General features: G+C 49.5%; 1 long non-coding RNA gene and 1 other non-coding gene across 6 annotated transcripts; one reads left to right on the forward strand and one right to left on the reverse strand.

Annotated features, from left to right (window-relative positions):
• Positions 1–50: 50 nt before the first annotated feature.
• LOC146397330 (uncharacterized) lies at positions 51–25520 on the forward strand. 5 transcript variants are annotated; one of them, XR_014823206.1, is made up of 5 exons: positions 51–108; positions 3930–4041; positions 16979–17102; positions 19508–19589; positions 25362–25520. It is a non-coding gene; the product is annotated as an uncharacterized LOC146397330 (long non-coding RNA). The 5 variants fall into 5 exon arrangements; XR_014823205.1 differs by lacking the exon at positions 3930–4041 and having other exon boundaries at positions 51–127; positions 19505–19589; XR_014823204.1 differs by lacking the exon at positions 3930–4041 and having other exon boundaries at positions 51–127.
• LOC146397331 (U6 spliceosomal RNA) lies at positions 5346–5452 on the reverse strand. The gene has a single exon (XR_014825379.1). It is a non-coding gene; the product is annotated as a U6 spliceosomal RNA (small nuclear RNA).
• Positions 25521–26668: the final 1148 nt, after the last annotated feature.

Raw genomic sequence — 26668 nt, forward strand, 5'->3', positions numbered from 1 at the left:
GGGTCGTCGCGGCAGGAAGGTACTACTGAAAAAGCTTCCTCCGGCGCCGTGAAAATAGGTTCCTAAACTCGGCAGGGTACAAGTCTGATGCGAAGGCGGTGCTTCGAGGTTGGCCTCGCTCCTTCAGGTTTTACCCGCCCCTCTCCTTTTTCCTTCTTTTCTTTCTGGACTTGGGTCCCAGGTCTCATTAAATGTCCTGAACGCAAAGAAAGTCGCTGAGGAATACATGTTAGGAGGGGAGTGCTAGGAGATTTGTATTCTTAGAAAGCACCTCTGGCGGAGTTCTCTGGTGGCTCAGGGTGTAAAGGTCCGGCGTTGTCACTGCTGTGGTCCAGGTCCCTGCTGTGGCGTGGGTTCGAGCCCTGGCCTGGGAACTTCCGCATGCCGTGGGTGCAGCCAAAAAAAAAAAAAAAAAAAAAAAAAAGAAGCAACTCAGGGTACTGCGTGGAGAATGGACTATAGGGAGCAGAGGAGAGGAGGGAGAGTTGTGGGGAGTCTGGTGCAACACATCACAGGGCAGTAATGGCCCCTGGAGTCGCGGGTGCGGAGGCAGTGGGGATTTAGCAGTGGATAAGGAAAGAGATTAGACTGGGCTTGGGATGCAAAAGATGAGGAAGAGGAAGAAGGCCAGTGTAGCTCTTAAGTTTTGGGCTGGAATAAGTAGATGAATGATAGTGCTGTTTACAGAAATAGGGGAGACTGGGGGAGGGACAGGTGTCTTGTTGCTTTGTTTTGAGGGCGCCAATGATGGAGATATTTCTGTTTATTTTCTTTTTAATTTTTTCATTCCCACCCCCTCCTAGATGTTTCTTTTAAGATGCATTAAATGTGATATGCCTGTTGACATCCAAGATGAGTAAACGTTGCCTCCTAATAACTCTATTGCCCTCTTCACCTCTTACCCATACATTTTCCACAGAGCAGTGGGGCCCTGAGGGTACTTTTTAAGATACAAATCAGATCTGGTCACTTAAAGTCTGCAAAGGCTTCCCTTTGCACTGGAAATAAATTCTTTACCGCCTCTAACCTTGGCAGTGTTCTCCTTATCATTCACTTCTCTACAAACCCATGGACCTCTTTCTTTGCTGCCTAGCACAAATACCTGTTCCTACTTCAGGGCCTTTGTACTTGCTTTCTGTTCCTCCAGAACCACCTTCTCCTTGCTCTTTGGATGGTGTGCTTGCTTGGAGAGGCCTCTCTAGGCTGCCCTATCTAAAGTAGAGACCCTCAGAGTTCCCATCATGGCTCAGTGGTTAACAAATCCAACTGGGAACCATGAGGTTTCGGGTTCGATCCCTTGCCTTACTCAGTGGGTTAAGGATCTGGCGTTGCAGTGAACTGTGGTGTAGGTCACAGATGCAGTTCGGATTCCGCTGTGGCTCTGGCGTAGGCCGGTGGCTACAGCTCCGATTAGACCTCTAACCTGGGAACCTCCATATGCCACGGGAGAAGCCCAAGAAATGGCAAAAAAGACAAAAATAAAAATTAAAAAATAGAGACCCTCTGCTGCATCTCTCCAGTTACTCTTTGTCCTCTCATTCTGTTTGCTTCCTTCATAGAACTTTCCTAGACTCTAGTTATGTTTGTGGTTTTATTTGAATTTTTTAAATTAGAGTTGATTTACAATGTTCTGTCAATTTCTACTGTACAGCAAAGTTATACATATATATATGTATATATATACATTCTTTTTCAGCATCACATTCCATCACAAGTGATTAGATATAGTTTCTTGTGCTATACAGGAGGATCTCATTGCTTATCCATTCCAAAGGCAATGGTTTGCATCTACTAACCCCAAACTCCCAGTCCATCCCACTCCCCCCACACTTGACAACCACAAGTCTGTTCTCCATGTCCATAAGTTTGTTTCTTTTCTGTAGACAGTTCATTTGTGTGATTTATTAGATTCCAGATATAAATGATATCATATGGAATTTGTCTTTCTCTTTCTGACTTACTTCATTTAGTGTGAGTCTCTAGTTCCATCCATGTTGCTACAAGTGGCATTATTTTATTCTTTTTTGTGGCTTAGTAGTATTCCATTGTGTGTATGTACCATATCTTCTTAATCCATTCATCTGTTAATGGACATTTATGTATTTATTTATTTTTGCGTTTTAGAGCTGCACCCAGGGCACATGGAAGTTCCCAGGCTAGGGGTCGAATTGGAGCTGCAGTTACTGGCCTGTACCACAGCCGCAGGAACACTGGATCCGAGCTGAGTCTGCGACCTACACCACAGCAACACTGGATCCTTAACCCACTGAGTGAGGCCAGGGATCAAACCCACATTCTCATGGATCCTAGTCGGGTTCGCTGAGCCAGGAAGGGGATTCCTCGATGGACATTTAGGTTGTTGCCATGTCTTGGCTATTGTGAATAGTGCTGCAATGAACATAATGGTGCATGTATCTCTTTTAATGAAGGCTTTGGCCGGATATATGCCCAGGAATGGGATTGCTGGGTCATGTGGTAGTTTTCTGTTTAGTTTATTGAGATACCTCCATACTGTTTTGCATAGTGGTTGTACCAATTTATATTCCCACACTGTGTAGGAGGATTCCCTTTTCTCCACACCCTTTCCAGCATTTGTTATTTGTAGACTTACTAATGATGGCCATTCTAACCTGTGTGAAGTGGTACCTCATTGTAGTTTTGATTTGCATTTCTCTAATAATTAGCAATGTTGCATATATTTGCATGTGCCTGTTGGCTATCTGTATGTCTTCTTTGGAGAAATGTCTGTTTAGGTCTGCTGCCCGTTATTCAGTTGGGTTGTTTTTCTGCTGCTGAGTTGTATGAGTTGTTTGTATATTTTGGAGATTAGGTCCTTGTTGGTTGCATCTTTGGAAACTATTTTCTCCCATTTGTAGGTTGTCTTTTGTTTTTGTTTTTTATTTTTTATTTTGTCTTTTTAGGGCCACACCAGTGGCATGTGCAGGTTCCCAGGCTAGGGGTCAAATCAGGGGTACAGCTGCTGGCCTATACCACAGCCACAGCAACATCAGATCTGAGGCACATTTGTGACCTATGCCACAACTCACAGCAACGCTGGATCTTTAACCCACTGAGTGAGGCCAGGGATCAAACCCTCATCCTCATGGATACTGGTCAGATTCTTAACCTGCTGAACCTCAATGGGAACTTCTGGGTAATTATTTTTTTCTTTTTAGAGCTACACCTGTGACATATGGAAGTTCCCAGGCTAGGGGTCAAATTGGAGCTACACCTGCCAGCCTACTCCACAGCCACAGCAACACCAGATCCAAGCTGCCTCTGCGACCTACACCACAGGTCACAGCAATGCCAGACTGAGTGAGGCCAGGGATCGAACCTGCAACCTCATGGTTCCCAGTTGGATATGTTTCTGCTGCGCTACTGATGGGAACTCCTGATTTTTTTCTATTATTTTTTGAATCTCTATTTTATTGATTTCCTCTCTGATCTTTATGATTTCCTTCCTTCTGCTGACTTTAGGTTTGTTTGTTCTTTTTCTAATTTTTTTAGGTGGTAGTTTATTTATTTATTTATTTAGTCTTTTTGTCTTTTCTAGGGCCGCACCTGCGGCATATGGAGGTTCCCAGGCTAGGGGTCTAATTGGAGCTGTAGCCACTGGCCTACGCCACAGCCACAGCAAGGCAGGATCTGAGCTGCGTCTGTGACTTACACTACAGCTCACGGCAATGCTGGATCCTTAACCCACTGAGCTTGAGGATCGAACTTCATGGTTCCTAGTCGGATTCATTACCCACTGAGCCACTACGGGAACTCCTTTAGGTGGTAGTTTAAATTGTTGATTTGAGATTTTTCTTCTTTTTTGAGGAAGGCCTGTATCTCTGTGAACTTCCCTCTAAGAACTGCTTTTGCAGCATGCCATAGATTTCGGTTTTTTTTAAATTACTTAATGAATTTTATTACATTTATAGGTATACAACAATGATCACAACCAAATTTTACAGCATTTCCATAGCAAACCCTCAGTGCATCCCCCTACCCCACAACGTGTCATTTGGAAACCATACGTTTTTCAGTCTGTGAGTAAGTATCTGTTATGCAAAGTTCATTGTGTCCTTTTCCTAAATTCCACATGTAAGTGATAGCATTTGACATTGGTGTCTCATTGTCTGACTGACTTCACTTAGCATGATAATTTCTAGGTCCATCCATGTTGCTGCAAATGCTGTTATTTCTTCCCTTTTAATGGCTGAGTAACATTCCGTTGTGTGTGTGTACCACATCTTCTCTATCCACTCCTCCATGTTGATGGACATTTAGGTTGTTTCCATGTCTTGGCTAGCATCCCATAGATTTTGAATGGTTGTGTTTTCATTATCATTTGTCTCAAGGTATTTTTGAATTTCCCTTTTGATTTCCTCGTTGACCCATTGTTTTTTTTTTTTTATTTAAAAAATTTTTTAGGGGGAATTCCTGTCGTGGCTCAGTGGTTAACGAATCCAACTAGGAACCATGAGGTTGCAGGTTCAATCCCTGGCCTCACCCAGTGGGTTAAAGGGTCCGTCATTGCTGTGAGCTGTGGTGTAGGTCTTAGACGCAGCTCGGATGTGGTGTTGCTGTGGCTCTGGCATAGGCCAGCGGCTACAGCTCTGATTAGATCCCTAGTCTGGGGACCTCCATATGCCACGGGTGCAGCCCTCAAAAGACAAAATAATAAATAAAAAAATTTTTTTATTATGATTGATTTAGTCTTCTGTCACTGTACAGCAAAGTGACCCAAATATAAATATATATACATTCTTTTTCTCACATTATCTGCCATCATGTTCCATCATGTGATTAGATATATAGTTCCCTTTGCTTTGCAATAGGATCTCATTGCCAGTCCACTCCAAATGCAACAGTTTTCATCTACTAACACCAGACTCCCAATCCATCCCACTCTCTCCCCCTCCTCCCTGGCAAGCATGAGCCTGTCCTACATGTCCATGATCATTTTTGTTTTGTAGATAGATCATTTGTGCCATATTTTAAGCTCCACATATAAGTGATATCATATGGGGTCTGTCTTTCTCTTTCTGACTTACTTCACTCAGTATGAGAGTCACTAGTTCCATCCATGTTGCTGCAAATGGCATTATTTTGTCCTTTTTAATGGCTGAGTAGTATTCCATTGTATATGTACCACATCTTCCTAATCCATTCATCTCTCAGTGGGCATTTAGTTTGTTTCTATGTATTGGCTATTGTGAATAGTGCTGTGATGAACATACAGGTATATGTATCTTTTTGGCTGAAAGTTTTGTCTGGATATATGCTCGGGAGTGGGATTGCTGGGTCATAAGGTAGTTCTATATTTAGTTTTCTGAGGTATGTCCATACTGTTTAAAAATATGGAACATTTCACAAATTTGCATGTCATCCTTGTGCAGGGGCCATGCTAATCTTCTCTGTATCATTCCAGTTTTAGTATATATGCTGCCAAAGTGAGCACCCCATTTTGGTTTTTTATTAGCATGTTGTTTAGTCTCCAGATAGACTTTTTTTTAATCATATCTTTTCCTGTGGTTGATTTCTCGTTTCATGCTGTTGTGGACAGAGAAGATACTTGAAATAAATTCTATGCTCTTAAATTTCTTCAGGTTAGTTTTGTGCCCCATTATGTGTGTTAATCCTTGGGAATGTTCCATTTGCACTTGAAAAGAATGTGTATTCTGATCTTTTTGGATATAATGTCTTGAAAATATTATTTAGGTCTAACTTTTCTATTGTGTCATTTGGGATCTATGTTGCCTATTGATTTTCTTTTCTTTGTTTGTTTGTTTGTCTTTTTAGAGCCGCACCCACAGCATATGGAAGTTCCTAGGCTAGGGGTTGAATTGGAGCTGCAGCTGCCAGCCACAGCCACAGCCACAGCAACACGGGATCTGAGCCACATCTGTGACCTATACCACAGCTTATGGCAATGCCAGATCCTTAACCCCTGAGAGAGGTCAGGGATTGAACCTTCATCCTCATGGATACTAGGTGCTCATTATCACTGAGCCATGACAGGAACTCCGCCTTTCTGTCCACAGGATCTGTCTACTAATGTGAGTGGGTGTTGAAGTCTCTTACTATTATTGTATTCCCATCAATTTCTCCTTTTATGTTTGTTGGTATTTGTTGTATGTATAGGGTGCTCCTATATTGATGAGTGTAACATCTGTTCTTTGAATTGATCCTTTTATCACTAAATAGTGTCCTTCTTTGTCTTTTTTTATGGCCTTCATTTTAAAGTCTATTTTTTCTAATGTGAGTATTGCAACTCCTGCTTTCCTGTCTTTTCCATTCGCATGAAATATCTTTTTCCACCCACTCACTTTCAATTTGTATGTGTCTTTTGCCCTAAGGTGCGTCTCTTACAGGCAGCATATTGTAGGCTCTTGTTTTTTTTATCCAGTCTGCTACTCTGTCTTTCTTTTTTCTTTTCTTTTTTTTTTTTTTTTGCTTTTTAGAGACACACCTGTGGCACATGGAGGTTCCCAGGCGAAGTCTAATCGGAGCCACAGCAGTGCCAGATCTGAGCCGCATCTGTGACCTACACCACAGCTCATGGCAACACCGGATCCTTAACCCACTGAGCAAGGCCAGGGATTGAACCCGCAACCTCATGGTTCCTAGTGGGATTGGTTTCTGCTGCGCCACAATGGGAACTCTCTCCTCTGTCTTTTGATTGGAGCATTCAATCCATTGACGTTTAAAGTAATTATTGATAAATATGTATTTATGCCATTTTAAACTTTGTTTTCCAGTTGATTCTGTGTTTTTCCTTTATTCCTTTCTTTTTTTGTTGTCGGATGTTTTCCTTTTATTTTATGCTTGTGTCCTCTTCTTTTTAGTTTTTGAGAATGTATTATCTGGTTTTGATTTGTGGTTGCCCTGTTTTTCAAGTATGTTAACCCCTTCCTATATCTGCTTGCTTTATCCTGATAGTCGTATAGGCTCAAACCCATTCTAAAAAAAAAAAAAAAGTCTAGATTTTCTTATTTTCTGTCCCCACATTTCATGATTTTAATGTCCTTTTTTAAACATCTTCATGTTTATCCTTTTGCTGTTACTTCTGTTTATTGTTGCTTTTACAGTAGCTCTTTTTTTTCTCTTTTAGATCTATATTCTGGCTTATTTAAGTGATTACTTTCCAATTGTGATTTCTGCCATCCTATTTCTTCTTACTTCTTTTTTACTTAGAGGAGCCCTTTCTGGGAGTCCCCATTGTGATTCAGTGGAAATTAATCCAACTAGTATCCATGAGGATGCAGGTTTGATCCTTGGCCTTGCTTAGTGGGTTGGGGATCCAGCATTGCCGTGAGCTATGGTGTAGGTCACAGGTGTGGCTTGGATCCTGCCTTGCTGTGGCTGTGGCGTAGGCCCGCATCTGTAGCTCTGATTCAACCCCTAGCCTGGGAACTTCCACATGCCTAGAGTGCAGCCCTAAAAAGCAAAAAAAGAAAAAGAAAAAAATAGAGGAGCCCTTTCAGTATTTCTTTTAGAATGGGTTTAGTATTGCTGTACTCTTTCAGTATTTGTTTGTTGGAGGAAATCTTTATTTCTCCTTGTATTTTAAATGATATTCTTGCTGGGTAGAGTATTCTAGGCTGCACATTTTTCCCTTTTAGAGCTTTGAATATATCTTGCCACTCTCTTCTGGCCTATAGTTTCTGTAGAGAAATCAGCTGATAGCCTTATGGGAGTTCCTTTATAATTAACATTTTGTTTTTCTCTTGCTGCCTTTAGAATCCTCTCTTTATCTTACGTTTTGCCATTTTTATTATAATGTGTCTTGGTGTGGGCCTTTTTGGGTTCAACTTGTTTGGGGCCCTCTGTGCCTCCTGGGTCTTGATACCTGTTTCCTTTAGATTTGGAACGTTTTCAGCTATAATTTCTTCAAATATACTTTCAATCTCCTTTTCTTTTTCTTCTCCTTCATGAATCCCTATTGTGTATAGCTAGGCCCACTTCATATTATCCCATAAATGTCTTATATTGCTTTCATGATTTTTCATTTGGTTTTCTGTCTGCTGTCCTGATTGAGTGATTTCCATTATTCTGTCTTCTAAGTCACTAATTCATTCCTCTGCATTATTCATTCTGCTCTTCAGTGCCTTTAACTCAGCTTGCATCTCTGCAAATGAATTTTCTAATTTTTCTTGACTCCTCATATTTTTTGGTTCCTTTCTAAAGGAATCTTCATTACTGTTCATATCCGCTCTTAATTCTTTCATATTCACTCAATTCCTTTAATATTTCACTATCTCCATTTTGAAAGCAGTGTCTGTTAGACTGAAGATGCCTGTTTCATTGTTTGTTCCTTCAGGTGAATTCTCCTATTTTTTAACTGGGAATGGTTCCTGAGCTTCTTCATTTTGCTTATATTTTTCTTATTTTGTAAGTTTAGGGAAAACTACTACTGTAGTCTTGGGGGGCTGTTTATATGCAAGCACGCCCCTGGGTATTTTGTGAGGGCTTACTATTTATTTTGGGCATGAGGGCTGTGCTTATTTTTATTTATTTATTTTTTATCTTTTTAGGGCTACACCCATGGCATATGGAAGTTCCAAGGCTAGAGATCAAATCAGAGTTACAGCTGCCAGCCACAGCCACAGCAGTGCAGATCCAAGCCTCATCTGTGACTTACACCACAGCTCACGGCAATGCCAAATCCTTAACCCACTGAGCGAGGCCAGGGAGAGAACCTGCCTCCTCATGAATACTAGTTGGGTTCATTACCACTGAACCATGACAGCAACTCCAGGGCTCCTTTTTTGAATGCTTGCTGTCTCATTCCTCTTGTGTGCAGGCTGTCATCCCCTTGATAGGGTGATGCACATGCTTCTAGGGAGATGGGGGCAGTGGGCAGGGATAGTAGCCAGTACCTGGTTGCTGGACCCTTGACAGTGGCAAGGACCCATGGAAAGATGGCACAGGCTGCTTCTAGTTGCAGGGCCCTGGGAAGTTGCAGTGATCCTCAGGCAGGTGTTGGCAGCACCCAGAGCATTTGGTAGTGGCAGTGGCAGGGAATGTGTGTTCCCATAGAAGTGAGAGCATCAACAGGTGGTGCTTGGTTGCAGTGCCCTCCTCTGTGCCAACCTCTGAGGTGATTGGGGCCATAGGTGGTGGTTGTTCATGGAACCCTAGTGGTGACAGGCCATGTCCACCTCTGGAGTCTGAGTTTGCTCTGACCGCCTGTAAACCACACAAGAGGCACCCTGCCATGCTTAGACAATGCAGGAGGTACTGCCCCTGCAGCTGGTGCAAGAGGCACCTTGCTGCCTATAGCTCTGCCCTCCGAGAGTCCATGCATTCACAGAAAAAGATATTCCTATGACAGTCCACCCCTCTTCCTCTTATCCTCCCAAACAATGGCAGCTTGCTTCTCCTGCGGGCCCAGACCTCCTCATGGGTTTCTTTGGCTGTGGCGCTCTACCCTCAGCCCTTGGTGCACCGCTTCCTAACCCCTCAAGCTGACTCCACACAGCCAACCCTAGTTCTCTTCCCGGAGCTGACCTCCAGAGCCTGAGTCTCAGTGCCCAGCCCCCTTCTGAACATCTCAGGCTGTGGTGTCTTAGGAGCTGGTACTGAAGGTCTGTGTGGCCCTTTCTCTGCTTTGCCCTCCTCAGTCCAACTGCTGCACTTTTCTCTGAGGCCTTCAGGTCCCTCTGTCTTATCTGATCTCCCTGTCAGTTAGGTGGCTTCCCAGGGGTGTGGGTTCCTTTCCTCTTTGATAGCTCCCTCTCAGGAGTGCTAGTCCTGTCTGATTCCTTCTCTCTCTCTCTCTCTCTCTGTTTCTTTGTTCTACCCAGTTATGTAGAGGGTTTCTTGCCATTTTTGGAGGTTTAAGGTCTTCTGCCAGCATTCAGTAGATATTCTGTGTCAATCATTCTACATGTAGATTTTTTTTCAATGTGTTTGTAGGAGGGGGTGAATGCTCCATCTTACTCTGCCATTTTGATCCTACTCATGGGTTTTTGTTTGTTTGTTTTTCCTCTTTTTTAGGGGCACACCTTCGGAATATGGTGGTTCCCAGGCTAGGGGTTGAATCGGAGCTGTAGCTGCCTGCCTATACCACAGCCATAGCAACGCCATATTCGAGCTGTGTCTGTGACCTGTACTGCAGCCTATAGCAACGCTGGATCCTTAACCCACTGAGCAAGGCCAGAGACCGAACCTGCATCCTCATGGATGCTAGTCAGATTCGTTTCCCCTGAGCCACAATGGGAACTCCTGTTTTTTGGGTTTTTTAAATTTACTTGTGTATGTGTTCATTGGCTCAAGCACCATGAGTTCAGGACTGGTTTGGTTACCTTCATTTTCCCATTGCCTGGACGCTGCATTTGATGTAAAACAGTAGCTTAATAAATATTTACTGAATGGACATTCCTTGGCAGCAAGTTCTTGGAGGGCCAGAAGCATTTTGCAGAGTTGGGGAGTGAAGGGAAAAGGAGGATGCGGAGGCAGGACACACAGGTGGCTCCTTAATTAAACATGGCTGAGATGAAGGAGAGAAATTAGGCAGGTGTGAGTGCTGAGAATGAAAAGCAGGCTCAGATGCTCCCAGGGTGACCTAGTGTCAACAAAGAAGTAATTGAGGGCAAAAAGAAACTTGTCTCTGCAGGAGCAAAGTGTCTGAGGGGTGCTGGGAACAGGGGGAGGACTGTAGGAGGTGGGAGTGGCATGAGGCTCCAGGGAGTGGAGTCAGAAGTTGGGACAAGGAGGAGAAGGTTTGACTGATGCACCTAGAGAAAGGGAAGCAAGCAGAGTAGGGGACCCCAGCAAAACATAACAGCTGCCCCAGCTTTCAAGAACTAGGCTGCCCCATTGTATGGCCTTCCAACTAGGCAGTAGCTCTCACAGCTCCTAAAAAGTGAGCAGTGACACCTGCTGAGGACTTGATGTTGTCAGGTTGATTTAACAGTGACAGAGTAAGCAGTGAGCAGACAGCCATAGTCTGACAGGGAGGCAGATTCAGAGATGGATGTGGCCGTGCGGTACCATTGCAGCTGCTGTGGGGACAGGCCCAGGGTGCAATCCTGGCTGTCAAGCAAGGGAGGAGGCACTAACAAGAATGAGGAACTTTGGTCATTATTTGAGGGGACCATTCGGGGGGCTAAAGGGGACCATGGTCTGCAGCCCTTGGCCTGCCATGCTTTTCAAAGTGAGAAATATGGTAGGGCCAGGCCTCTGCATAAAGAGAGATAGTTTTCCCACCACCTTTCTTTCTCTTTCTTCTCTTTCCTTCCCTCCTCCTTCCCTCTGTCTTTCTCTCTGTCCCTCTTCTTCCCTCCTCCCTTCCTTCCTTTCTTCTCCCACCTCTCTCTCTCTTTTTTTTCAAAAACGTATAAAGAGCTTTTACAGGGTCTTCTGTAACCTGATTTTATTCATTCAGTCATAATTCGTAGATATCTTTCCCTTTCATAAAGGAGTTTCCACTGTGGTGCAGTGCGTTAAGGATCCAACTGTAGCAGCTTGGGTTGCTGTGGAGGCGTGTGTTCAATCCCTGGCCAAGGAACTTATATATGCTGCAGATGTGGCCATAAAAAGGAAAAAAATTCTTTGTAATTCTATTTTATTTTATTCATTTAAAATTCTTATTCTGAGAAGAGGTCAGTAAATACCACCAGATGTCAAAGAAGTTTCTAACATTAAAAAAATAAAGGGAATTCCCTTGTGGTGCAGTGGGTTAAGGATCAGGTGTTGTCACAGAGATAAAAGTCAACTCTTCTGCTTGGTCCAGACCTCTGCTGTCTAAGCCTCAGTGCTAAGTATAATCTGAAGATAAAAACAGTAATTTTCTAATGGGCTTAAACTGGATTTTTTGTTTTTGTTTTTGGGGCCCCACCCACAGCATATGGAAGTTCCCAGGCTAGGGGTTGAGTTGGAGCTGCAGCTTCTGGCCTACACCACAGCCACAGCAACACTGGATCCGAGCCATGTCTGTGACCTACACCACAGCTTACAGCAATGCTGGATCCTTAACTCACTGAGTGGGGCCAGGGATCAAACTCTCATCCTCATGGATACTGGTCAGATTCTTAACCCGCTGAGCTTCAGTGAGAACTTTTTGATAATTTTTCTTTTCTTTTTAGGGCCACACCTGTGGCATATGGAAGTTCCCAGCCCAGGGGTTAATTCAGAGCTGCAGCTACTGGCCTCAGCTACAGCCACAGCAACACCAGATCTCAGCTGCATCTGCAATCTATACCACAGCTTTTGGCAACACTGGATACTTTAACCCACAGAGCAAGGCCAGGGATCAAACCCGCATCCTCATGGATACTAGTCTGGTTCATAACCCTCTGAGCCACAAAAGGAACTCCCTTTCTGTCCATTTTTTGATTGGGTTGTTTTGTTTTTGGTGTTGTTACTGAGTTGTATGAGCTGTTTGTGTATTTTGGAAACCGTGCCCTTGTCAGTTGCATCATTTGCACACATTTTCTCCCAACCCATAGCTTGTCTCTTACTTTCTCTCAGGTTTTTTTTTGCTGTGCAAAAGCTCAGAAGTTTGATTAGGTCCCATTTGTTTATTTTTAATTTTATTTCTATTGTCTTGGGAAACTGACCTAAGAAAACATTGCTACGATTTATGTCAAAAAATGTTCTGCCTATGATCTCTCCTAGGGATTTTATGGTATCTTGTCTTATATTTAAGTCTTTAAGCCATTTTGAGTTTGTTTTTGTGTATGCTGTGAAGGAGTGTTCTAACTTCATTGATTTACATGAGGCTGTCCAGCTTTCCCAGACCACTTGCTGAAGAGACTGTTTTCTCCATTGTATATTCTTACCTCCTTTGTTGAAGATTAATTGGCCACAGGTGTGTGGGTTTATTTCTGGGCTTCCTATTCTGTTCCATTGATTCATATGTCTGTTTTTGTGCCAACACCATGCTGTGTTGATTACTGTAGTTTTGTGGTATTATCTGAAACCTGGGAGGGTTATGCTCACGCATTATTCTTTTTCTTCAGAATTGCTTTGGCAATTCTGGATCTTTTATGGTTTCATATAAATTTTAGAATTATTTTTTCTGGTTCTGTGAAAAATGTCATGGCTAATTTGATAGGGATCACATTAAATCTGCAGGTTGCTTTGGGTGATATGGCCATTTTAACCACATTAATTCTTCCTAAGAGCATGGGCTAGTTTTCCATTTCTTTGAATCACCTTTAATTTCCTTCATCAGTTAAACTGGATAATTACACTGTGCTGAGTATACATTAGGTGCAAATTCATTGTTCATCCCAGTCATTCTTTTCTCCCCACAAGACCTCTGGGGAGGCAGACATGGCTTAGAGAAAGAAGGTTAGTGTCAAGTGAATGCTGAAAATGAGGATAGGCTCCAAGGAAGGTCCAGGATGGAGGGAAGTGACAGTCTCAGGGGTGCTGGGTCCCCTCTGTCCTGAAATTTCAGAGGGACAGGGACTACCAGTGTGCCCAGATAAAAGGGGCTGTGAAGAATTCCTGACTTGGCTTAGCAGTAACAAACCCAGCTAGTATCCATGAGGTTGCAGGTTTGAGCCCTGGCCTCACTGGGTTAAGGATCCGGTGTTGCTGTGAGCTGTGGTGTAGGTTGCAGATGAAGCTCGGATCCTTCATTGCTGTGGCTATGGTGTAGGCCGGCAGCTATAGCTCTGATTTGACCCCTAGCCTGGGAACTTCCATATGCCACATGTGCAGCCCATAAAGCAAAAACAAAAACAAAACAAAACACAATAATAGGTTATTTTATCTGTGGGAGAGAAGATGGGGAGGGGGAGGGACAAAGAAGAGGCACCTGAGCAGGCTCTGCTTAGAAATCCGCAAGTGAGAAGCCATCTGGGTCTTGTGGCCCCAGAAGACAGAGCTATGACTGAGGGAGGCAAAAACCAGCTCCACGGATGAGGGTCATTTGTGCAATCAAAATATCCTCCAAACTATGGACTGCACCCAGAGGTAGCAAGCTCTCAGATGTGAGGAATTACTGGAGGTAGAAGTTGAAATATGGGATGGAGAGCTGGAAAATACAACTCCAAAGTTCTCTTCTCTCTGAGAGTCTAGGATTAGAAACTCCTGGGAGAAAGAAAGGCGATAGCCAGTGTGCAATGCCAGGTTGGGGCCCAGGATCTCTCGGGAAGGGAGGACAGGTCCTACAGAGGCTTGGAGGTGCAGTGCATTGCTCTCACCCTTAGGGACGCTTTCACAGGCCCAGGCCACTGATTTTCCCTCTGGGGGCTTCTGGCCCAGAAGTGATGCAGTGTCCCCACCAGGAATATGAGCCCATCATCCACATGGGGGCAGCATGGGACTATGGATGGGGTGGTGCTGCCGCAGTCTGGCTGGAGCTCCTCTCCTTTGGGAAGAAGCCTTTTGAGACTCCCAGACCTCTCACAGCCCTGCTTCTGGCCCCCACTCCACCCCTCCCCCTACCTATGGACCAAGCCCCTGTCTGCCCATCCTTGGCAGGTTCTCTGGGTGGGCTGAGTCTCCCCTGGCTTCAGGCTCCTTGTAATGGTGCTGTAGGGTATCTTCCCCTAGAGGAGGATCAGGGCAGAGAAAGTGGAACCTGCAGGTGTCCCTGGGCACAGCCCCTGCTGGTTCGCGTCAGAGTTACTGGAGACTATGTCTGTTGAGGTTAAAGGAACAGGTTTTGACATTAGACAGGCTTCGATTTAAGTTCTAACTGCTGCTCACCCAGTAGAGTGACTTCGCCTCCTGAGCCTCGGTCTCCTCACTTGGGACAGTGGAGGGACAGGCAGTGGAGGGAGTGCTGAGCAGGCAGGAAGCCTCCTGGGCCTTGCTGGGCATCCTGAGACTGCACAGCAGCTTTGGGAGGTGCTGGGGTTCTCATCACCCTGTTTTGCAGTTGGGGAGAGGGAGTCCCTGGGCATGACCTGCTCAAAGTCCCACAGCCAAATGAAGAGCTACTGTGGTCCAGATGCCCCCCCAGGACCAGAGGAGCATGTGATGGTGTGTGCCCAAGGAGGTCATGGAAGGAGTCCTGTGACCTGGGAGAAGCTCCTGGCTTCTATGGCTAACAGATGCCCAGAGTGGGGGCATCCTCTGTGCTAGCCCTGCCTCCATTCAGACCCACTGGCCCCTCCTAGAAATGGGTGTGGTGGTGGTGGCAGTGTCCCTGGGGGGAGGGCAGACTTCTGCCAGCTGGGGGTGGAGCAGGGGTCTGCGGGCCTGGGCCTCAGGCAGCAAGGACTGGCGGGGTGTGAAGGAGGAGACGCTGGGCAGCACCGATGACTGACCCACCAGGAAGGGAGGGATGGTGTAGGTGGGTGTGCGAGGGGGCTAGACAGGGCAGGACCACACCTCTAAAGGGCTCCTCCAACTCTCACCTCTGTCTCTGAGGTGAAAAAAAAAAGAGCATCTGAAAAGGAAGAATGAAGCAGAGGAATGGGAGGGACCCCTTTCCTCCCCTTAAGCAGCCTCCAGTAGAGCCAGCAATGTCATTGCCATGGCAGCTGTGGCCCCTTCAGCTCCCCTTTCTCCTTTAGCCCCATCTTGCCTGGGTTCCCCTCTCACCTATCTGCCTTCCTAGCCTGGGCTAAAGAGATGCTGGGGTAGGGGAGGTCTCCTTTCTTGGCCCGATTATGGCCCCAGGGGCTGGATCCCAGGACTACCCTCGCCTCAGGATTCTTGAAGCGAGGAGAAAGCAGGGTGAAGTCGCCTTTGTAAGAATTCTTCTGAATGAACAAGGGGACTGTCACCTCCCTAAGATTTCAAGCTCCCAACTCTGAGTCCCTACCCTCTCCCAGAAGACACAGGCAGCGACCCAAGAGCCCCTGGCAGAACTGAGAAAAACAGCACTGGGGCAGGGGTCTTGAAGATCACCTGGTTCCCCTCTCCAAGCCTGTGGGTGGGGAAACTGAGGTCTGGAGAGGAAAAGGGACTTGTCAAGGACACACAAAGAGTATGTGGCAAAGTCGGGCAGGGAGCCAGAGTGGTCAGAGCCAGGGAGTTGGGGGCATCCTAACAACTGGGCAATGAGGCACAGCAGAGCTGCACCCCATGCAGGTGGGGTTTGGGTAAGGCTCTGGGCCTGCCCTTGCCCTCATAGAACAAGGGACACCAGAAAGAGCAGAAAGGAGCTGGGGATCTGAAGAAGGGCACAGTCAGGAGAGCTAGGGACCTAAAGGTCTTACTGAGTGAGCATGATGGGCTTGTGGCCCTAGACAACAGGCTTTGGCCCAAGTGTCACACTTTCCACATGGGTCCCTGGGCAAATCACTCAACTCCTCATGGGCTGCCCTTTGCCCTCCTGTCACCCTTGTCCCATATAAAATGGGATCAGCCACATAGGCTGGGGGAGAGTCTCTGTGATGGAACAAACAGAGTGACCCCTGGCACACACTGGACATTGGAGGATGGGCCCTATGAGGCCCTAAGCTTGGATCCCTTCTGTCTGCTGGGTGAGGGCTACTGAGCATCTACTATGTGCAGAGCCTGAGGGCCTGGGGCAGGAGGAAGCTGCAGGTACAGCATCCCAAGAGGCAGAAGAGAGAGGTGTCCATCTAGGCAGGAGCCTCTGGAGTTTGGAGGAGGAACTATGAAGCCTTCCTGGGAGAGGAGGGATGCTGCTGGGGATTGACGGCAGGCCATGGGAAGTCAGGCAGAGGTGGGAGGATACAGTGGGCCGAATGGGCACAAGCTGGCATTTGCTCCCTATGGCTCTCAGGTTCTGGAGGCTGATCAGGGCCTCCCCAGGCTGTCACTGTGCCCCAAAGCCTCAGATGCCTGGCTCACAGTGAGCATCCTCACCTCCCAGCAGTGAGGGCGGTCCTAAATCCAGGGCAAGGGGGTGGGGGTGTGTGTGGGGGGGAGGGAGCATCCTGCTAGAGCCCAGAGCTAGGAGCTCTGAGTCAGCTGTCACTGGTCCTCACTACCATTGTAGAGTGGCTTCTTTTGTTAATCCCATGTTGCAGATGAGGAAATTGAGGCTCAGGAAGGTAAAGTGACTAGGCCAGGATCACCCAGGTCTTTCTCCACCCACTCTTTCCAGGCCACTCCTGGAAGTTCTTCTGGACTTGGATGCTGCCTGAGACTCACACTGATGACACCTTGGGAAAAAGAGGGCCACCTGAGGAGCAAGCCTCTGGGAGAGAGTGCTGTGGCACCCACAGCAGGTGGGTCCAAATACAGCAACCCCCCCAATACAACACTGTCAGTCTTTCTTTCCTGTGTCCCCCCCAACACTTGTTCAGTAGTTGGTCGTCACATTCTCAGGCAGTCATTGTCCACTGGTGAAGGCTGTAGGGTGTGACCCAGATGCTACCTTAACACTCAGCAGCTGTGTGACCTTGAGCAGACTGTCCTCCTGTGGCTCTGTGACCTGGCCTGTGAGATGGGGATGAGGGTACCATCTACTACGCTAGAGGTTGTGGTGTGGCTCCAGGGACCCTTCCATGCCAAGTGCTTACTGGACCTGGCCCACAGTCTCTGTCCCATCTGATAGCCCCCTGGACAAGGACTGAACCAGCCGGAAGGCCAGGCACGTGAAACCTGGGTCCCTCCGTCCCTGCCACCGTATCTCCTCTGGAAACACCAGAGCTGTCCACCGGTAAGGCCCGGTGCCCAGAGTGGGGGATGGGAGAGTGCAGATGGCTCCAGGGAAGGCCTCCTCACTGCCGGCAGCGATGACGGGGACTGTGCCCTGAGAAGGCGCACTCAGAACAGCTGCTAAGTGGGGGCAGTGAGGGGCATGTGGGGGACCCTGGCCACTCCTAACATCCCGTCCCTGACACCGGGAGTGAGAGGCCCAGGGTCCTGGCTCCGCCTGTTTCAGCGCTGGCTGCCTTTCTGGCAAGAACCCTGGAAGCACTGGTTTTAATCGATCTTTTTTCTGCAAGCAGCTCCTGGAGGCGCGGGGGTGGCTTCCCCTTGACTTGAATCTCTTGGAGGATGCGGCTTGGCTAAAAATAGCTCGAATTACTGGCGCGGAGGCGGGGCCTGGGGGCTGCGGGGGCGGAGCCTGTAGGGAATGTTGCAGCGGCAGCCACAGGGGGTTCCCTGAGAGGAGATGGAGGAAAGCGGGTGTTGGCAAGGTGGGAGGGGGTGTGGGATGTTAAAGGGAACCGGCCCTTTCTCACCCATTTCTCTCCAGGCCTTCTCCCAGAGGTCAGTGCTTCTGGAGCAGAGCTGGGGGTGACGGCTCGTCCTGATCCCTGGCCTTTCACGGTGGCAGAGACCAGCCTGGCTGGGTGGTAATCATGGGCTCCTTCCAGCAGGAAGTCTGTGTTTGTGTTTGAAGGAGACCCCCACGCACAGCTCAGTGGTGTTAAGTGCAAGCAGTGACAGCAGGGGGCGCAGATCTGGGCTCCTTGTCCCGGCTCTCCTTCCCTGCAGTGTGACACAGCGGCCCCAGCTCCTCATCAGAAAACTGGGTGCAATGGCAAAATTAAGCATTTGACTCCTGGGCACACCAAGGGCTCCTCTCCCAACCCCACCTGCTCTCTCTATCTGGAGAGGCAGGATAAGGGTCCCTGTCACCCCCTTTTTACAGGGCTGAGAGACCACGTGGTGATTACCCCTGAGAGCAGGATGGAGGCTGTGTCAGGGCCTAGGAGGACTTAAGCCAGGCAGGATCTCTGTTTCTCTGCACAAAGGAAGGGAGGGTGGGGGCTCTGGGTGTCCATGGGACAAGGGAGATAACTGTGGGACCCAGGCAAGTAAGCTGCTGGCCCTGGTGGCCTCCTGGTGCTGCTCTCTCTGCCATCCCCACCTTCATACCCCAGAGCCAGGACAGAGTGGGAGAGGGAACACAAGAGGCTCAAGGGGAGGTCCAGGGTACCCTGGTGAGAGGGGACGGCAAAGCTGCCCCTTGCACACACTGATTGGTGGGGGAACAATCAGCTCTGCAGCAGGGAATGGGCTGGGAACAACAGGGCCCTGGGTAGGAGCCCTTCCTTCTCTGTGCCTCAGCTTCCTCATCCTTAGGGGTTGTGGTTAGATGCCCTTGAAAGGCCCTTAGATTAAAAGTAAAAGAAGCTGAAACAGGAGTAGGGAAAACAGCAGTGGCGACAATGTCAGCTACCCCTGCCTGCTGCTGAGCACTCACAGGCTCTCTATAATGTTTTGTGAGGGCAGTCTTAAGGTTACTCCCACTTTACACATGAGGAAACATGGAGGCTCAGAAGGAAGAAGCCATTGAGCTTGTGCGTAATGAACTGGACCTTTGAACCCAGGACTGTCTGACTACAGAGTCTGTTTTTCTTTTTCATCCTGTTCTAAACATAGAGTCACATGCACTTATGAGGTTGCCTCAAGGTGGGATGCATGGGTATAGATCCAGATATAAGACTTATGGAGTTGCTGCAGCAGCCCCCACCCAGACCTACCCATCCCTGCCCTTCCAGGGTTGGCTCAGGTCACAGGGAGCCTTGTTCTGAGGCACCAGTGTGCCAGGGAAGTGCCTGTGTATGCAGGCAGGTAGGGGAGAAGAAGGAGCGTGAACTCTGTTGGCATGGGAACCAGACAGGTGATAACAATAAAGATAACAGAATCTCCCCCACCCTGGGGTTGTTTTTAGCAGCACTCTTCCTAAGGAGAAGCTAAGAGCAACACATATATCCAGTAACAGGAGAATCAAGAAATCAACTCCCACGGCAACATGGGTGAGTCCTAAACCATAACGATGAGTGAAGAACACAGATTGCGGGGAACTACATTCAGTTCAAAGCCATTTTTCTAAAGCCCCCCTGAAAGTAAAACTAAGCAGTATTGTTTTAGGTGTTTGCATGTAGATGATAGAATTATTTGCAAAAAGCCAAAAGTGATAAACCGAGATTCTTTTAATTAATTAATTAATTTATTTTTTGGTCTTTTTAAGGGCTGCACCCACAAGTTACGGAGGTTTCCAGGCTAGGGGTCGAATCGGAGCTGTAGCAGCTGGCCTACCACAGCCACAGTCATGCTAGATCCTAGCTACGTCGTGACCTATATCACAGCTCATGGCAAGGTCGGATCCTTAACCCACTGAGCAAGGCCAGGGATCAAACCCAACACCTCATGGTTCCTAGTTGGATTCATTTCTGCTGCTCCACAATGAGATTCTTGACACTGGGGGAGGCAGGAGTCGGATAGGAATGGCACGCACAAGGAGATTCTATGGATGAATGACTATTGCCGTGGGGTGCCAGGCGCTATTCGTAGCGCTGGGGGGCAGGGATGCAGGCACTAGACAGGTGTGAACCCCAGGCCTCATGGTACTTACAGTCTCGTGAGGCACACTTCCGTCCTTTCTTGTGTTGTACAGTAGGTTACCAGTGTCCATTATATTACTCTGCACTGTCACAGATATTCCTTTACATTATATTTAAAGAGATAAATGAGGAATAAACACCATTACTTGACCACCCAAGTGGGTGAGCTCTGGAGGCTGAGCTCCCCTCCCTGCCTCCTCTCATTGATACTCCATCACATTCATCCAGAAGGAATCCCAACCCCTGGGCCACTGTCCTCCCTCAATCTCTCCAGCTGAATGTCCCACTGTCCTCCCTCAGTCTCCCCAAGCTGAATGTCACAAGGTTATTCTCTCATTTATCAGCAGGCAAAGGTCAAATTAGCTTGGAGTGGCAGGTTGGTAGATGGGACAGGGTACCCTACGTCTAGGAGAGCCAGAGCCAGCTGGGGAGATAAAATGCAATGGAGAGAAGTGCAGAGTGCTTGGAAAGATCCCTCCTCTTTCTGGCCCAGGGCTCTTTTGCTACATTAATAGAAGAGGAAGGTGCAGAAGATGGGAAGTAACAGGTCTGCTTTGTCTCAGGCTCTTCATCTTCACCTGAGGGACTCAGTCTGCCATCCGTCCCTCTGTCTGTCCATCCTTCCCTCCATCCAGCCAGCCAGCCACATATCATGTAATGGACACTGGTAACCTACCACATGACATAAGAACAGGAGCAAGGATCTCCCATCATGGCTCAGCAGTAATGAACTCGACTAGGATCACAAGGACATGAGTTTGATCCTTGGCCTCACTCAGTGGGTTAAGGACCCAGCATTGTCATGAGCTGTGGTATATAGGTCACAGATGCGGCTCGGATCTGGCATTGCTGTGGCTGTGGTGTAGGCTGGCAGCTGTAGCTCCGATTGAACTCCTAGCCTGGGAACTTCTATATGCCTTGGGTGTGGCCCTAAAAAGCAAAACAATAGCAAAAAGAACAGGAACAAAACATGCCTTGCAAGACTGTAAGTTGTGTGAGTCCTGGGGTCATATCTGTCTTCCTTGTGCCTGCATCCCCACCTCTCCGTCCCAGCTCCCTTGCTCAGCCCTCCTGGGGCAGGGCCAGTCTAGCCGCCTTCACCAGTGGCCTGGTGCATGGTAGATACTTGCTGAGGAGGTACCCTGCCTCTTTGTCTATCACTGCTTCCAATAGAAAAGGACACACCTCTAAGCCCTCAAATGTGCTGTTCTCTCTGCCAGGAGTAGTGCACCCCTCATGCAGCTCAGCCTAAAAGTCATCACCTCTGGGAGGTCTTCCAGGACCACCTCAGCCAGGCCAAGCCCCTCCCTCACACCTCTCCCAACAACACAAGCTGTACCCTGGTCATACTTCATCTAGGTCCATCTCTTTCTGAGTGAGGGGGTCTCCCCAAGGGCAGGCCCAGGTCTCCCTGCAGCCTCACAGGGCCAGGCTCACAGGAAAGCTCTCAGCTTCATCGTCTCTGCTCCAACCTACTCCTGAACACAATTCAGCATTTTTTTCCCCTGGAGGAGCCAGGCCCAGGGGGAGGTCAGCCACTTCATCAGCCCCCACACCTCTTGGACCCCCCTTTCTGGGTCAACTCTTTCCCTAGCAGCCCACCCGTTTTCCCTGAGTACCACTGGGGCTCCCGGCATCCATCTCTTCTCTTCCAGAGCTGCCCTCAGCAGGAGACATAATGGGTGGGGAAGGGGGACCAGAGGAAGATCCCTGAGAGAACTCTCCTCCCAGCTCTCTGTGTCTGTAGCCTGTGATAGATGCAGAGTGGGGGATGGGAGAGATGGCAGTGGCTGGTCCTCAGTCCAAATCCAGGTCACTCCCGGTCTGCTTAGCAGCCGTCAGTAATTAGGGGCCAGCAGGACGTGGGCAGGCGGGTGGCAGGAGGCCTAATTGTCTGATTTTTCAGGTAATTAACGGGAGGCTGTCTGGCCTGTCCCCATGGGGCCCAGCATCCGCCACCCCATCCCCTGGGCAGCCCCAGCCGCCTAATGAAGCCAATTACTGAGTGGTGCTGGGGCCCTCATTAGCCACCTGGAAAGGTCGAGTGGGAATGGCACCAGGGGTGGGGGCTCAGCTGGTCATGGTGGAGGCTGGGAGCCCCCAGAGATCAGGGAGCAGACTGTACTGGCTGTAGGTCTCTGCTGCTGTGCACAGAGGATAGCCTGTCCACTCCTGGGACTTCACTTCTTGCCTCTCCTCTCAGGGCAGCAGCTTTAGGGCAAATCCTCCCCCTGCCATTTCCCAGCTGCATGGCCTTGGGCATGTCACTCCCCCGTCCAGCTCTGTTTCCTGAATCAGAGGTGATGGACATGAAACGCCTGGTGCAGTGGGTCCCCAGTGTGCGGTGCTCACCTTCTTCCCACAGGGCCAGCTCCTTCGCTTTGCTCTTGAGAAAAGGTTAGGCCTAAGGTCACCAGTGTGTCCGAAGCCTCTGCAGGGCCTCTGGTGGCAGCAGGGATGGCCCCTGGGATTTGCCCCCAAGGGCCCCTGGGAGGGGTCAGAGAGGTAATCTGGCTGGGAAGGGAGGCCCAGGAGCAGCTGGCCTTCCAGTCACCTGAGCAGAGTGACAGTGGGAAAGCAGGAAATCTCCAGGAAATGTGGGGCTTTGGAGATGGTGGTGCAACTGGAGGCTCTCCACCTCTCTGGATGCTCCAGGACATGTAGGAAACGCCCATGGGCATGTGATGGTGCCCTAGTCTGCTATCCAAGGCCAGGAATCCATCCTTTCTTGGTTGGCCCGCACCACTCTTGGCCCAGGAGATCACTATGCCTTCAGATGTTGAGTTTTTTTGGCTTCTGTGGCTCCTCTGTTTTAAGAATTCTGTGACCTAATTCCACGCTGACAAATTCCATGCTGTTCCGGCTCCTGTAATCATCAGCTAATGCTACTTTTGGTCCTACTGCCAGCCCAGAATCTAGGTCAAGGGTTTCCAAACTGTGTCCCCCAGGAATCCTGCAGTGGGAATGGAAGGGGGAGGCTACTGACCCTCCAAATGGAACAGCTGGGCTTTGATCTTTGATAAAATCTTAGGAGCGCCTCTATAGTGAGCTCTTGACATGTGCCAGGCATGCACAGGGCCTTTGCCGCCGAGATTCTGGTTGTCCTCATAGAACCCCACGAGGAAGTAGCGTCACATCCCCATTTTACAGATGAGGCTGCTGACGTTGTTGGAGGCCAGGGCTAAGCGACCTGCCCCAGGGCTCACAGTCTGTGGAGAGGAGAGATGGGACTTGGACCCAGTTTCCACTCTGAGCTGCTGGGAGTATGGGATCTGCAGCTAGAAAGAAAACGATGTGCAGGAGTTGGGGAGAGTGTCCCATTTTTCATGATTTGTTTCCTCCAGGTCAGAATGGGCACATCTGCTTATCTGCCCCAGAAGAGCATGGCCCCAGCCCCAGGTCACCTGGGGCCCCTGTGCCCCACCATGTGGTGTCTGGGAACACGAGGGCCCATCTGCCCATCTGTGTTTCCCTTCCCTCTGCTGTGGGCTGTGTTTCCCCCTGGTCCAAACAACAAGATCCAGCCCAGAAATAGCATATGTTTCAGGCCTCTGCTCGTCCAAGTCATAAATCGCCTAGTGTGATGTGCTCCTTGTGTCAGCTTGCTTCAAAACTTGGGGTGGGGGTGGCTGAGGGATTGTGAGGAGCACTCAGGGCCTCCTCCAGGCTGAGTAGAGAGCTAGGAGACTGGATAAGCTCAGGACTGAGGCTCAGAAAGGCAAGAAGGGACCAGTCCTTGCTAAACCTGGAACTGGCTTGAATACTCAGTCTGGAGTGGGAACCAGAGGATGGTGGCCCACATTCAACTTGAGCTTAAGGGCTTAGACTTAAACTGGAGCTGAGGTCAGAGATCAGAGGGTTGAGCTTCAGTCTTGTCCAATGGTCAGAAGTCCAGTCTTGGCTTAGAGTCAGGGTTCAGAGGGCAGGGGCCATGACTCAGAACCTGATGAGCCAGGCTCTCTGGGGTCAAGGTCAGGACTCAGGCTGAGGTAGGGTCAGAGGTCAGAGGTTAACATCAGCTGTGTGCTGATCTTTCTGGAGGGGGTCTCAGAAGAAGAACTGTGGCGAGGCCCTAGGTCCCCAGTCACTGCCCAGGGTCCTCTCACTTCCCAGACTGCCCCGAGAGGCGGTCCTTCAGGCTCTTCAGGCATCTGCTGTCCCACCTGAGCCATGTGCAGGCAGCATCGTCCTGGGCACATTTTCCAGGCCTCCATTCTGCCAGCTGAGTTTTCCTGCCTCTTCTCTGTTCTGGGCCCAGCATGACCAGAGATTTGGGGATGAGCCCACACAGCAGCTGGTGGGGGAGTTGGGGTGGAGGAGGCAAGCAGGAATGAGAGGCCAGCAGGCAGAGAAGGGTGCCAAGGAGGAAGCCTTATCACAGGCCTCTCTGTTCTCATCTCCCACGGGGCCTGGTCATGGACCAGTCTCAGCCATTCACCCACTGCTGGGGCCCTGACCCAGGAGGTCTCCTCCTCCCCAAGGGGAGCACAGGGAGATTCAGCCAAGAGGGGAACCAGCATGTGTAAGAGGGTGAGGGCTGCAGGGAGGTGAGAGAAGACCTGGGGGACAGGAATGCACGAGAGCCAGTGGAGGATGTGTGGACGAGGAGAGGGCTGCCCAGCCCGCCCAGGATGCAAGGCCTCCAGGGTTTGGCTGCGAAAGTCCCAGTCAACTGAGCTATTAATACCCAGCTACGACCCACGCACCCTTGCTGGGAGGACGCCGAGTTCCTTGGGGGCTAAAAATGGTCTGAGATGAGGGTGGCCCAGTGTCCTCCCTCTCTTCTTGTCAGAGGAGCTGGGGCCAAAGGCCAAGCTGGCCTGGAAGGAGGCTGGAGCCAGGGTGGGGGTGCAGAGGGTGACTGAGGTGCTCAGCCAGTCCAATCCCTGTGGCTCAGAGGCCCGAGGTAAGGGACTGTGGGCTGGCCAGCAGTCCCACCCAGGAGGGGACCACCACCCGGCTCTCCTAGCTCCTTATCCCCACCCAGGCCTTGTCTTTCCCCTCAGACCTCAGCTTAGTCTGCCCCAGGCTGCACCAAGGGTCTGAGGGCTGCCTATCTTCTCCTATGGGGAGGGGCCCTGAGGGGATTCTGGGGAGGAATTTGGAGCCTCTGGTGGGACCTGAGCTGCTAAAGCAGAGCCGTTCATGTTTCAGTTTCATGTGTGAAATCTCAATTGTTCACAGCATTCTTTGAGAAAGGAGTTACTGGAAGCACCATTTTATGGACGAAGAAACTGAGGCTTGGTCATGTCTCCAGAGCCTGAGCTGAAGAGACCTGGTTTGTCAGACTCCAAACCCTACCCTGTTATGTCATTATAAAAGGAGGTTTCTTGGTTTATCTCAGGGATCCGTAAACCAGGTGTCTCCATCAAAATGCCCTGATCGCCATAGTGTCCCCAGCCCTCTTGGGTGGCTGGACCAATAATGAGGGGCCTACAGGGACACCTTCCTCCTGCCTTGGTGAACCCCCCCTCCCAGGGGTCGGCAGCCACTTCCTCCCTCATCCCTAAGGCTCAAGGGCATATCCTGGGAGCCTGTGCTGGTCTTCTGGGCTCAAGGCCACTCAAGGCCACCTGCTCCCTGCTGTGACTCCCTCCCCTCCCATGACAGATGCTCCAGGATCCAGACACCGACCCCAGAAAAGCCCAGACTTGGCCGGGAGAGTCAAAATGAGAAAGTGGCTAAGAGGTGTTAGCCCTGGAGGCCCCCTGAGCCGGAAATCGCGACAGCTGCCTGGCTTACAGGCCCTGGGTACTGGGCCCTGATCCAGGGCAGGCAGCAGCCGTGTCAGGTGTCCAGAGGACTTGGGGGGAGGTGATGGCTGGAGCCAGGGCCAGCCTGCCTGTGGTTAGCAGGGCTGTCGACACCTCTTGGGCTGCCAAGGCAAAGTGGGATGAGGGGCCTGGGGAAGGGGTCCTCCCTTAGCCTGGAGGGTCTGAGGGGAGCACAGGCCCTGCCTTGAAGGTCAGGGGAAGGAAGCACAGTCCTGTCCTAAGTTGAGAGATTCCTGGCTCTGCCTGAGAAGTCTGAGTGGGACAGACCCCTAGCCTTGGGGGCTGTAGAGGGGGTGTCTTTCCTAATGGCTGGTGGGGAATGGGGTGTGGGGGGTTGTCCCAGCCTGACACCAGGGAAGGCTGCCCACTGAACCTGCCTCCCTCCTGTTCCCTGCTGGGAGGCTGGTGGCTCTGCTGGACAAGGCAGGAGGCCTCTGGCCTCAGGCTGACCGCACAAACTCCTCCCCAGGAGAAAAGTAGAGGCCTAGCTCTGCCTGGATTTTCCTCAGCCCTTGGAGTGGGTCTTGGCCTTGGCATTGGTGGAGAGGGGGGCACAGGCTAGCTTCAGAGAGGTGGTTCCAGGGGAGCCCTCTTGGGATGCCCCCCTCCTGCCTCCACCCTGCTCATTTGATCCATGCACCTCAGCTCTCCTAATGCCCATGTGCTCACCCCCTCTGGAGCCACCTCCCCAGGCAGTCTTCCTGGATTGATAGAAAT

This window comes from Sus scrofa, chromosome 13, assembly GCF_054392235.1.
Source record: "Sus scrofa isolate SSC_HxYL_T2T_F1_AM1 chromosome 13, Sscrofa_HxYL_maternal_Yorkshire_Landrace_v2.0, whole genome shotgun sequence".
Classification (NCBI taxonomy): domain Eukaryota; kingdom Metazoa; phylum Chordata; class Mammalia; order Artiodactyla; family Suidae; genus Sus; species Sus scrofa.